Source organism: Chiloscyllium plagiosum, unplaced genomic scaffold (assembly GCF_037043375.1).
Source record: "Chiloscyllium plagiosum isolate Xiang-an unplaced genomic scaffold, Cpla_swu_hap1 HiC_scaffold_33, whole genome shotgun sequence".
Lineage (NCBI taxonomy): Eukaryota > Metazoa > Chordata > Chondrichthyes > Orectolobiformes > Hemiscylliidae > Chiloscyllium > Chiloscyllium plagiosum.
Window position 1 is genome coordinate 33,333,563 of NW_028270171.1, and position 11,348 is coordinate 33,344,910.

The window sequence follows — 11,348 nt, forward strand, 5'->3', positions numbered from 1 at the left end:
CACCCATCACCCCTGTATTCATGGACCTACAGTGTCCCATTCACTCATCACCCCCATACTCACTAACCTACACTCTCGCCTTCACCCTGTACTGACTGATCTGCACTGTTCCACTTACCAATCATCCCTCTACTCACTGACTAATTCTGGGCCCTTCACCACTCACCCCTGTACTCACTGACCTATACTGACTTGTTCAACCATCATCCCTGTAATCACTGACCGACAGCATCCCATTCACCCATCACCCCTGTACTCACTGACCTGCACTGTCCCGTTCACCCATCACCCCTGTACTCACTGACCTGCACTGTCCCGTTCACCCATCACCCCTGTACTCACTGACCTGCACTGTCCCGTTCACCCATCTCCCCTGTACTCACTGACCTGCACTGTCCCGTTCACCCATCGCCCCTGTACTCACTGATCTGCACTGTCCCGTTCACCCATCACCCCTGTACTCACTGACCTGCACTGTCCCGTTCACCCATCGCCCCTACACTCACTGACCTACACTGTCCCCTTCACACATCACCCTTTAATCACTGACCAACACTATTCCAGTCACACATCAACCCTGTATTAAGAGACTTACACTTCCCCTTCACCCAACACCTCTGCACCCACTGACCTACACTGTACCCTTCACCTATCACCCCAGTCCTCACTGACATACACTGTTCTGGTCAAAATTACCCTGTACACTCTGACCTACGCTATCCCCTTCTCCCAACATGCCTATGAACACTGACCTACACTGTCCACTTCACTTATCACCACTGTCCTCACTGACCCACACTGTCCCATTCACCCATCACCTCTATACGTACTGATCTATACAGTCCCCTTCTCCCACATCCCTGTACCCAATGACCTGCACTGTCCCATTCACCCATTACCCTGTGCTCACTGACCTACACTGCCCCATTTGCCAATCAGCCGTGACTCACGACCTGCACCTGCTTCTGCTGCATTAACATGTCCATTTTAACTTTCTCCGTCCTGTTGCCCCCTCAATGCCGTTTCTCTTTGAATTAGTCTCATTTTCATCCCGTGCATTCCCTATATGCCTTTGATTTCTTCCCCCTTCAAGTCGGGTCCTTTTCTGTGTTTATAATGAGTGTGTTTCCCTCTGGGTTTCTCCCTGACCATGACTTTTGATTCTATAGACGCAGTTGTGCCAATGTTGTAAATTTCAGATACTGCCCCGTGTGCCCTGTGTGGTGCCCCACGAAGGAGTGTCCTTTGACTTAAGCTTTTCCAGCAGCTTTGACTGACACATTTGAAACTTGGTCTGTGTTTGTCCGTAGAACATCTGTGTTAAATGCTGTAAGCAGAGCAGGTGTTGAGGAAACCCATGGAAGCATTGTTTGGAAACCGGTGTCTAATCAGCTGCTCAGGAGCTTTGAATGATTTGTTGATTGACACAGGATGTGAAAATAAACTAAAGGGAAGACAGTGTCCGAACGATGACATACATTTAAGCCCAACTTCACGACGCTTAGAAAACATTTCTTCTGCTCAAAATGAAGGACTCGAGAACAAGATGACCCACCTCTCGTTAACGAAGGCTGTCAATAACAGGATCAAATCAAAAACAAAGACTTTTTAAAGCAATAAAAATTGAAGTTTAGAATTGTTCATTTTAGGAACCAGCAGCGGTTGGCTGAAAAGCCTTACATGATGAAGAAAATTGGTTATGAATGTACATTGGCAAGCAATTTCAAAAAAAATTGCAAAAGATTCTCTGTGTGCATAAAGAGAGATAGAGAGGAACTCAAGTATATGTGGGACTGGGGACTTGAAAATGAGAAGCGGAAAATTACAGTTAGTTATTTGACTTTGATTCAGTTAATTATTTAATTTGGATTTTATATATATATATATATATATATTCTAAACGCATATAAGCAAGGTCTGATTGGAGAAGAAAACTTGTAAACGTCTCTTTCTTTACAAGGGACTGCGTTTTGAACAAAGTACTGGATCTGAAGACACGATAGATCACTGGGACTTTACGACTTTGACCCATGGGTTTTAAGAGAAATTGCTGCAGAGACACTGGACGCCTTGGTTTAAACATTCTTGAGCTCACTGGATTCAAGAAGGATTCCAGACAATTGGAAAACTGATGAAGTGACTCCTCTGTTCAAGGATGGATGGGCACAGGAAGGAACATGCAGGCCAGTTAATTCGATAGCCAGTGCTGGGAAATTGCTTGAGTCCATTAATAAGAAAGAAATAGCATAATAAATCCTGAACATTATCAAGCAGATTCAATCCCGTGCTGTGAAAACAAAATCAAGTTTGACAGATTTGCTTGGTTTTCTGAGGATCAGAGAAGTGGAGCTGATGAAGAGGAACCAGTGGATGTTGTGTTCAGTATTTGGATTTCCATGAGATATTGGATAAAATATGAAATACAGCAAACAGTGATTGCTCAAAAGGGGAGATATCAGTTAAGACAGTAATATATGAGGAATGGATTTATAATTGACTAACAAATAGACAATAGAGTTGGGATTAATGGCTATTTTTTCAGGTTGGAAAGACGTGACTCAGTGGAGTATCAACATAATATGTCCTAGATCCTCAATTATTTACGGTTCATTTGTGGGTGGCATGGTGGCACAGTGGTTAGCACTGCTGCCTCACAGCGCCTGAGACCCGGGTTCAATTCCCACCTCAGGCGACTGACTGTGTGGAGTTTGCACGTTCTCCCCGTGTCTGCGTGGGTTTCCTCTGGGTGCTCCGGTTTCCTCCCACAGTCCAAAGATGTGCAGGTCAGGTGAATTGGCCATGCTAAATTGCCCGTAGTGTTAGGTAAGGGGTAAATGTAGGGGCATGGGTGGGTTGCGCTTCGGCGGGTCGGTGTGGACTTGTTGGGCCGAAGGGCCTGTTTCCACGCTGTAATGTAATCTAATCTAATCATATGAATAACTTGCAAGGGGGAGGATGCAATGTATTCATATTAGCTAATGATGCAAAAAATTAGTGATAGTGTATGGTGTGATGAGATCATAAACAATCTCAAATGGAATAGAGATAGATTGCCTCACTCTATGCACACTTTGCTGATGGAGCTCAGTGTCAGAAAAAAAGTGTGGTCATTTGGCCAGAGGAATCAAAATTCCTGTTTGTTATTTAAATGAAGAGATACTCCAAAAACAGTGGAGCACAAAGGGACGTGGGTATTCTTGTGCATGAAACTGAAAACTTTAGCATACAGGTACAGCAAGCAATTAAGACAGCAAATGGAATGTTGGCCTTTATTTTGAGGGGGCTGGATTTTTTTTATTTACAAGAGAAGTCTTGTTATGATTAGATTCCCTACAGTGTGGAAACAGGCCCAAAAAGCCCACACTGACGCTTCAAAGAGTAACCCACCCAGACACATTTCCTCTGACTAATGCACTTAACACTATGGGCAATTTAGCATGGCCAACTCACCTAACCTGCAGGTCTTTGGACTGTGGGAGGAAACCCACGCAGACGTGGAGACAATGTACAAACTCCACACAGTCACCTTAGGCTGGAATCGAACCTGGGACCCTGGTTCTGTGAGGTAGCAGTACTAACTACTGAGCCACCCTGCCACCCATAATTGGAACAAATCTTTTCACAAACTTTGAACTGTAACACTATTGGTGAAACTATACCCAGAATACTGTGTGCAATTTTGATCCCAAACTTAAGACAGGATGTACAGTTGGGAGAGGATATTGGAGACAGTTTAATAAAGATTCACAAGGCTGATTCCTGGGACAAACATTTCAGTTCTTGAAGACATCAAGACATAGAGACACATAGTGCACAAAGAGCCAGTCCATAAATGTTTGGCATAATAATGGTCTTCTTCAAAATCATGATTCAGAGAAGACTTGAACGGTAGATGTTGGGAAGTAGCTTCTACTCGTGTTTGCATCTCGAATTAGGGGACTCATTTTTCAGTTAGTGGTCCCTGACACTTTAAGATGCGAAGGTACTTCTTCTCTCAGACATTATTGAATGCCTGGAATTCTCTACCCAGAGAATCATGGAGGCTAGTTCACTGGAAGCATCTAAAGAGGAGATGGATAGCATTTTGAAATACCATGGAGTTGTTGACAATGATAACCTGTCACAAAAGAAACACTGAGGTCTGTGGTAGGTCCACCTTGATCATATTGAATGGTGTGAAAGGCTGAGGCGCTGAAAGGTCTCCTCCTGTTAACTGAAGGCCTCATTAGTCTTTAGCATGGGATTTTGTTTTCTGCCTATCTCCTCCCCGAGCTCAGTGTCAAGCTATGACTGAAGAGGCTATGTGAAGCATTTTGTGACATTTGCCTGTGTTGAAAGCATCATATAAATACTAGTTATGGTTTCTCGTGGTAAATCAATGAATTTATCATTCTAAGATATAGAGATTTACATTATTCTGGGTTCAGTTCCTGAGCCTTCGTCTATCCTGATCTTTGTAGTCACACTCTTTTTCAGTCCAGAACATGCAGACACACTGCCCATTAATATCCCTAATGTCGCAGTTTTTCTGATGAGAAGTGATTTGTGTTTGACTGCCAGACAGAAATGCTGCTGCTCTGTCCTATACCACTGCCAGTAATCACTCAGTTGGTTAACTTTGTGTCTCACACATTACTTTGCAGGTTTCGTCAATGGAATGTACAACAGGGAAATGGGCAATTTTTCCTCTTGGTCTGTGCTGCTGTTTATGTACCACATGATCCTCCTCCCATCCACGACATTGAAAACTGTCAGCATTTCCTATACTTTTATCTTTCATGCACTTGTAGAGCTTCCCTATGAAATGTGTCGAAACATTACAACACAGAAGAAGGCTATTCAGCCCTTTGTCTCTTTGTTGGCGATATACCTGTGAAATTTCCCTCCCCTGCTCCATGCAGTAACAACCTCAACTTTCTGGTCAATATGAAAAGACATTTTTGTGACACCCTCATTGTTTTTATTTATCATTGCCATTCATTGGAACCCCTACTTGTCCACAAATGGAAAACATCTTCTCTACAACTGCCTGGTCAATTCTCTCCATAATTTTAAAGTACATGTTCATTTGCTTCTCAGTTTTCTCTTTTCTGGAGCAATGTGCCTCAAACTGTCCAATCATTTGTGCAAAGTTAGAATCTCTCAGGTTTTAGTATCATTCTTAAAATCTTCTTTGGAATTCCAGTACTATCTTTCTTGCAATCCACAGACCAGACCGATGCGCAATGCTCCCAGTTTGGTCTGACCATTGGTAACATCACGGTGAATCTCCTCTGCACCCATTGCAGCATTATCACATTCTTTCTATAGCATGGTGGCCAGACCTGCACACACTACTCCAGCTCTGGCCTCACCAACAATCTGAACAGCTCAAAATAACCTCCCAATTCTGTTAATCGATGCCTTGAATAATAAAGCATCCTGTGTGTTCTTAATTATCTTTTTAAACTCTACTTTTGCTGTTGCCCCACCTCCATAACATTACCTGTCTCTCCATCTATCCTTGTGTCATCTGCAAGATTAGCAACAGTTTCTTCATCCAGATCGTCAATGTGCAACATGAACAGTTACGATTCCAACACTGTACTTTGTAATCCTGGAAGATATTGTTTTATTTCTCATCTCAGCATCCTCTATGCATGTCAATATCTTGCCCCGAACACCTTGTGGCATCTTATCAAAGGCCTTCTGGAACTCCAAATACATCACATCTGATGGCTTCCCTTTATCTAACTTGTTCGTTAACTCTTTGAAGAATTCTAACAGAATTATAAGGAATCACAGCTGTTTGATGAATTTATGCTGTCTGGGCCCTATTTTACCATCTACTTCCAAGTATTCTGCCATCCCGACCTTAATGATGGGTGTAAAATATAACCATTGACGGAGATCTGTCTAAACAGCCTCCCTCCTGCCTTTAACAGAGTGTTATATTAGACATTTCCCTATCTTCGCGCGCTCTCCCCCTTAGTATGTGTTTTATTCCTTGGAATGGATTTTTGTTGTGCTTCCTGAATTACTCCCAGAAACTCCAACCAGTGCTGCTCCACCACCTTTCCTGCTAGGCCACCCTTCCAAACAGCTCTGGCCAGCTCCTCACTCATGTCTTTGGAGCTACACTTAGTCAACTGTAAATTAGACCTGATTCTACCTTCTCACTCTCACACTGCAGGGTAACATGGATCATATTGTGGTCACTGCATCGAGGTTGACCTTTATCTTCAGCTCTGTCATCAAGTCTGCTTCATTGCACATCACAAAATTCAGAATTACCTGTTTGCTAATGGGCTCTACCACAAGTCCTGAAGAAGGGCTCATGCCGAAATGTCGATTCTCCTGCTCCTTGGATGCTGCCTGACCTGCTGCGCTTTTCCAGCAACACATTTTCAGCTCTACCACAAGTCCATTTGCTGATGGGCTCTGATCCAAAATAGCTTCTTGTATACATTCCACAAATTCCTTTTCTTGGATCCTCAGCCTACCTGATTTTCCCAAACTACCTGCACATTGAAGTCCCTCAGGGTTATTGTAATATTGCCTTTCTTACATGGCTTCTATATTTTCCAATTTGTTTTCTGCCTCACATCCCAACTACTGCTAGGAGTCCTGCACACACCTCCTACAGGGACATGATTTTTCCTTTACTGTTCCTCATCTCTGCCCAGACCAATTGTACACTTTCTGAACATATTCTTGCAATTGATTTAATTTCATCTCTTAATAACAAGATGTCCCTTCTTGCACTGCCTATCTGTCTGTCCTTTCAATGGAACATATATTCTCGGATATGTATTTGCCAGCCCTGATCCCCTTGTAGCTATGTTTCCGTAAAACTCACAACACTGTACCCAGCAATTTCAAATGAGCTACAAGCCGATTTACTTTGTTTTATGTACTGCATGCATTTTAAGTGCAACACTCAGTGTTGCGTTAACAGACCCCCTTCTGATACCTGCCCCTTATGTGCTGGGCCTGTAGTGGGATTACTGACCTGCTCCATACTCGCTCTCCTTTTACTTGTTCTGGAAACTTTAAAAACCTCTCCTGAGCCCTCCCCTATTTAACTAGCTTCTGGTCTTGTGACCACACAGTTGGACGTTACCGCTTGGATCCTGCTCGCTGAATGGTTCACGTGGACCCTATCCCAGTGGTGCAGTTCCTTCCTATCTTAATACTGCTGCCTGTGCCCCATGAAGCTGAACCTGTTTTTCCTGCCCTGCTCCTTCAGTTTATTTCTCCATATTGCCTACTTTCTACGTCAATTTGCACAAAGTTTGGGTAATAAGCCGGAGAGTATAGCACTTGAGGTCCTGCCCTTCAAGTTGGTTCCCACTTCCTGATATTCCCTGCACAAGACCACTTTTTATTTTATTTAATAATGAAACAAGGGTAGAGATGCTGACATTGAAATTGTTGTTCGATTCACTGATTCGCTTGATTTTTCTGCAAATGTTTCAACTCCCAACTGGATGACATCTTCAGTGCAATGTAGCTATTGGATGAAGCGCTGTTATTGTTGTTTATACGGCTCTGTCTGTCAGCAGATATAACCCCTGGGCAGATCATAACAACAGCACTTCATCCAGAGGCAACACAGCACTGAAGATGTCACCCAGTCGGGAGACGAAATGTTGGCAGGAAAATCAAGCAGCTCCGCGAACCGAGTAACACCTTCAACCACAACCCGAGCTACAAATATTCACAGAAACCTTAAATGGTTAAATACAATAGGATAAGTCAAATGAAATAACCATATCTCCTCATTGTTTTTGATTGCAATGTGTAAGATACTCTCAAAATAACATCAAAGTTTAAATATGATGCAATATATTGTTTGGAGAGTCTGTCATTGTGGAAATGGTTTGATGAAAACTGGTGTTGACATAACGTCCAAGTGTCGTCCAGTCAATGACAGGAGCCCAAGGAATTGAATGACTGTAACATGGAGCTCAGGGCACAATCAGATCAGCCCCAATCTTATTGACTAGTGGGATAGATTTGAAGGGCTGAAAGATCTCATAATGGACATTAATCAGATGTGATTCGTACAAAATTCAAATATGCTTCTTCCTCTTGTGTGTTACATACTGGAGGACTGACATTTTCTTGGACCTGGTAAATTGTTTGGAACTTTATGTGAATTCTCCAAAAAATTTCAAAAGTGACACTCTCGGAGCATTCTACAATTGATATTATTTGTGAACAGCTTGACATCAGTTAGTTAAAATAAAAGACAAGATCCCAAGGGAAGAAATCCTGTTCAAAGGGGAAGGAAACACTTTTGAAATCCCCTCAGGCAGTTAAAGCGGTGAATACATTTTCCCTGCATTTACATTTCTTCAAAACAGAGGATCAACCATAATTTAGACTAAAAGACAGAAGTTTTCAACCTCCATTGCCTTCAGGGAATGGGGAGAGAATCCTTCAGAACAGCAACGTTTTCACCTTCTGTATTAGGAACTGTAAAGAAATGACCTGTGTCTGCTCTTGGGTGATCGAGTGTGTAGGAATGTTCTAGACACACATCCATAAGAGCAGACGGTGTCTCTGTGTTTGGGGAGGGAGTACTTCTTTTGTGTTACGTCACACTTTTGTCAAAAATTCAAAACTCATCATATCAATATTTCAGCACTAATTATTTAGTAAATCTCTGATTACGTGCCGTGGGCGGCACGGTGGCACAGTGGTTAGCACTGCTGCCTCACAGCGCCAGAGATCCGGGTTCAATTCCCGCCTCAGGCGACTGACTGTGTGGAGTTTGCACATTTTCCCCGTGTCTGCGTGGGTTTCCTCCGGGTGCTCCGGTTTCCTCCCACAGTCCAAAGATGTGTGGGTCAGGTGAATTGGCCACGCTAAATTGCCCGTAGTGTTAGGTTTAAGGGGTAAATGTAGGGGTATGGGTGGGTTGTGCTTCGGCGGGTCGGTGTGGACTTGTTGGGCCGAAGGGCCTGTTTCCACACTGTAAGTAATCTAATCTAATCAATGACTCATTTGAAAATCTCACTGTGTCATCAATATAACTGGTAACTTTGCCTCCAAGTTGATGTATAATGTGTTTGTTTTCCTTCCTCACAGTTAATGCAGTGACGATCTAAGTCCTGCTTTATAAAGATTGTGGATTATCTCCATGTGTCAGTCGTTACCTGGGGGCCATGGCAGTGGCGGATCTACTGGTCATTATCCTCGACCTGATATTGAGGCATATTCCCATTGTTTTTCAGGAACAGTTTTATTTCCTACTGGACATCCCCGTGTGTAATATCCACGCCGTCCTGCTTTATGCAGCCACTGACTGCTCTGTCTGGTTCACAGTCACTTTCACCTTTGATCGATTTGTGGCCATTTGTTGCCAGAAGCTGAAAAGTAAATATTGCAGTGAGAAAACGGCGGCTGTGGTTCTGGGAGCAGTGACTGTGCTGAGCTGTTTAAAGAACATTTCCTGGTATTTTATGCTCACGGCTCGGTATTGGCTGGGAAACGACCCCTGGTTTTGTTCTGTAACAAACAATGTTTATCACTCTCCAGTCTGGGTCACAATCGAGTCCCTCCACCATATTCTAAACCCAGCTCTCCCATTTTTCGTGATTCTGCTGCTCAATGTTTTCACCGTCAGACACATTTTAGTGACCAGCAGAGCCCGCAGGAGACTCCGAGCTCACACCAACGGGGACATTCAGTGTGATACCGAAATGAAGAGTCGCAAAAAGTCCATCATTTTACTATTTGTGATTTCAGCCAATTTCATCCTGTTATGTTCAACATTAATGGTCTATTCTCTATGGCACCGGATGAATTATTTTGGATATGGCTCTGCTTATCTACATCTCTTTATGCAGGAATTAGGCTTCATGCTGCAGCTCCTCAGTTGCTGCACAAACACTGCGATTTATGCCATTACCCAGACTAAGTACAGGCAGCAGCTAAAGACTGTGCTGAAATATCCCTTTAATCAAATTCACCAATCAATCAAATTCAGTCATTAATCAATCTATCCAGGGTTTGCTCACTTCAATTCCATTTTTGCAGCAATGAAGCAGTCTTTCATGAAAATAACAGTGAATGTTGTGCTGTCTTGTCTAAACATATACAACAGGTTGCAAAGACATATTTCAACATTACTTTCAACTCAGAGGCGACTGAAAAAAAGTCACCATCCACTGTCTGCACCTGTAGTTTCAATTTTTAAAGAATAAAAATTTTCACTAAATAATGCCAAGCAGCAGAACAAAATTTTTTGCTATTTGTCTTTGTGTTGAAGAAGTTGAGCTGGAGAAAGACAAACACAACCCTAAGTCCTGGTCCTCACAGACTAAACGGGGACCAATGCGAAAATCAGGAGTTGGGTTGAAGTCACTCTGCCCTTGCTTTTACCTCTGGTATCATCCACCCTAGGCTGGCCATGGCATAATTCAACTCTCTCCCCTGCTCAATCTTGCTCCCGATCTCTTCCGACTCTAACAATGTCCTCCTCAGCTTTGCATGCTCCTTTTTTCTCTGTCTCTTTTTCATGCCACTCTCTCCACCTTTCTCCTTTACTCAATTTCCCTCTTGCACACTCTCTACCTTTTCAATCTCCAACCTCTCCCAATTCCATTACACTTTCCATATCACCTGTTGCTAAGAGAACAGACTGAGGATGTGTTACAGTTCTCCTCACTGACACTTTCTTTTCCTCTCTTACAAACTGTCCCCCTCTCTCTCTCTTGATAATAATCCATATCACTCTTTCTGTTACACTGATCCTCTCTCTCTTCCTTGCTGTCTCATTGCCCCTCTCTCTCCGTCCCTCCATCACACAGTCTCTCCCTCTCTGATGTCTATCGCTCGGACAATCTCTCTGTCCCTTTCGTGCTCACACTGTCACTCACTCTCTTACCATCCGTCCCTCTCTTTCTGTCACTGACCCCCTCACTGTTCTCCTCTCACTCTCTCTCCCTCATTTTGTCCATCTTTTTCTCTGACTTTCTCTCTCTGATTCAATGTCATTCCCTCTCCCTGTTCTCCTCTCTCTCACTGTCCCATTCTCTTCCTGATAGAAAGTAAGGGTTACGGTGAGAGGGCGGGTAAGTGGAGCTGAGGCCACAAAAACAAAATCAGCCATGATCTTATTGAATCGTAGAGCAAGCTTGAAGGCCAGTTGGCCTACTCCTGCACCTAATTATTATCTTATGTTCTCATTGTCTCACTGCTCCTCTCTAGGCAAAAGTGAGGACGGCAAATGCTGATAACCAGAGTCTAGATTAGAGTGGTACTGGAAAAGCTCAGCAGGTCAGGTAGCATCCGAGGAGCTTTTGCCCGAAACGTCGATTTTCCTGCTGCTCGATGCTGCCTGACCTGCTGTGCTTTTT

The 11,348-nt window shown here is 43.3% G+C and overlaps 1 pseudogene; it reads left to right on the forward strand.

Annotated features, from left to right (window-relative positions):
• Positions 1–4,109: 4,109 nt before the first annotated feature.
• On the forward strand, positions 4,110–10,145 carry LOC148141478 (uncharacterized; annotated as a pseudogene).
• The last annotated feature ends 1,203 nt before the right edge of the window (positions 10,146–11,348 follow it).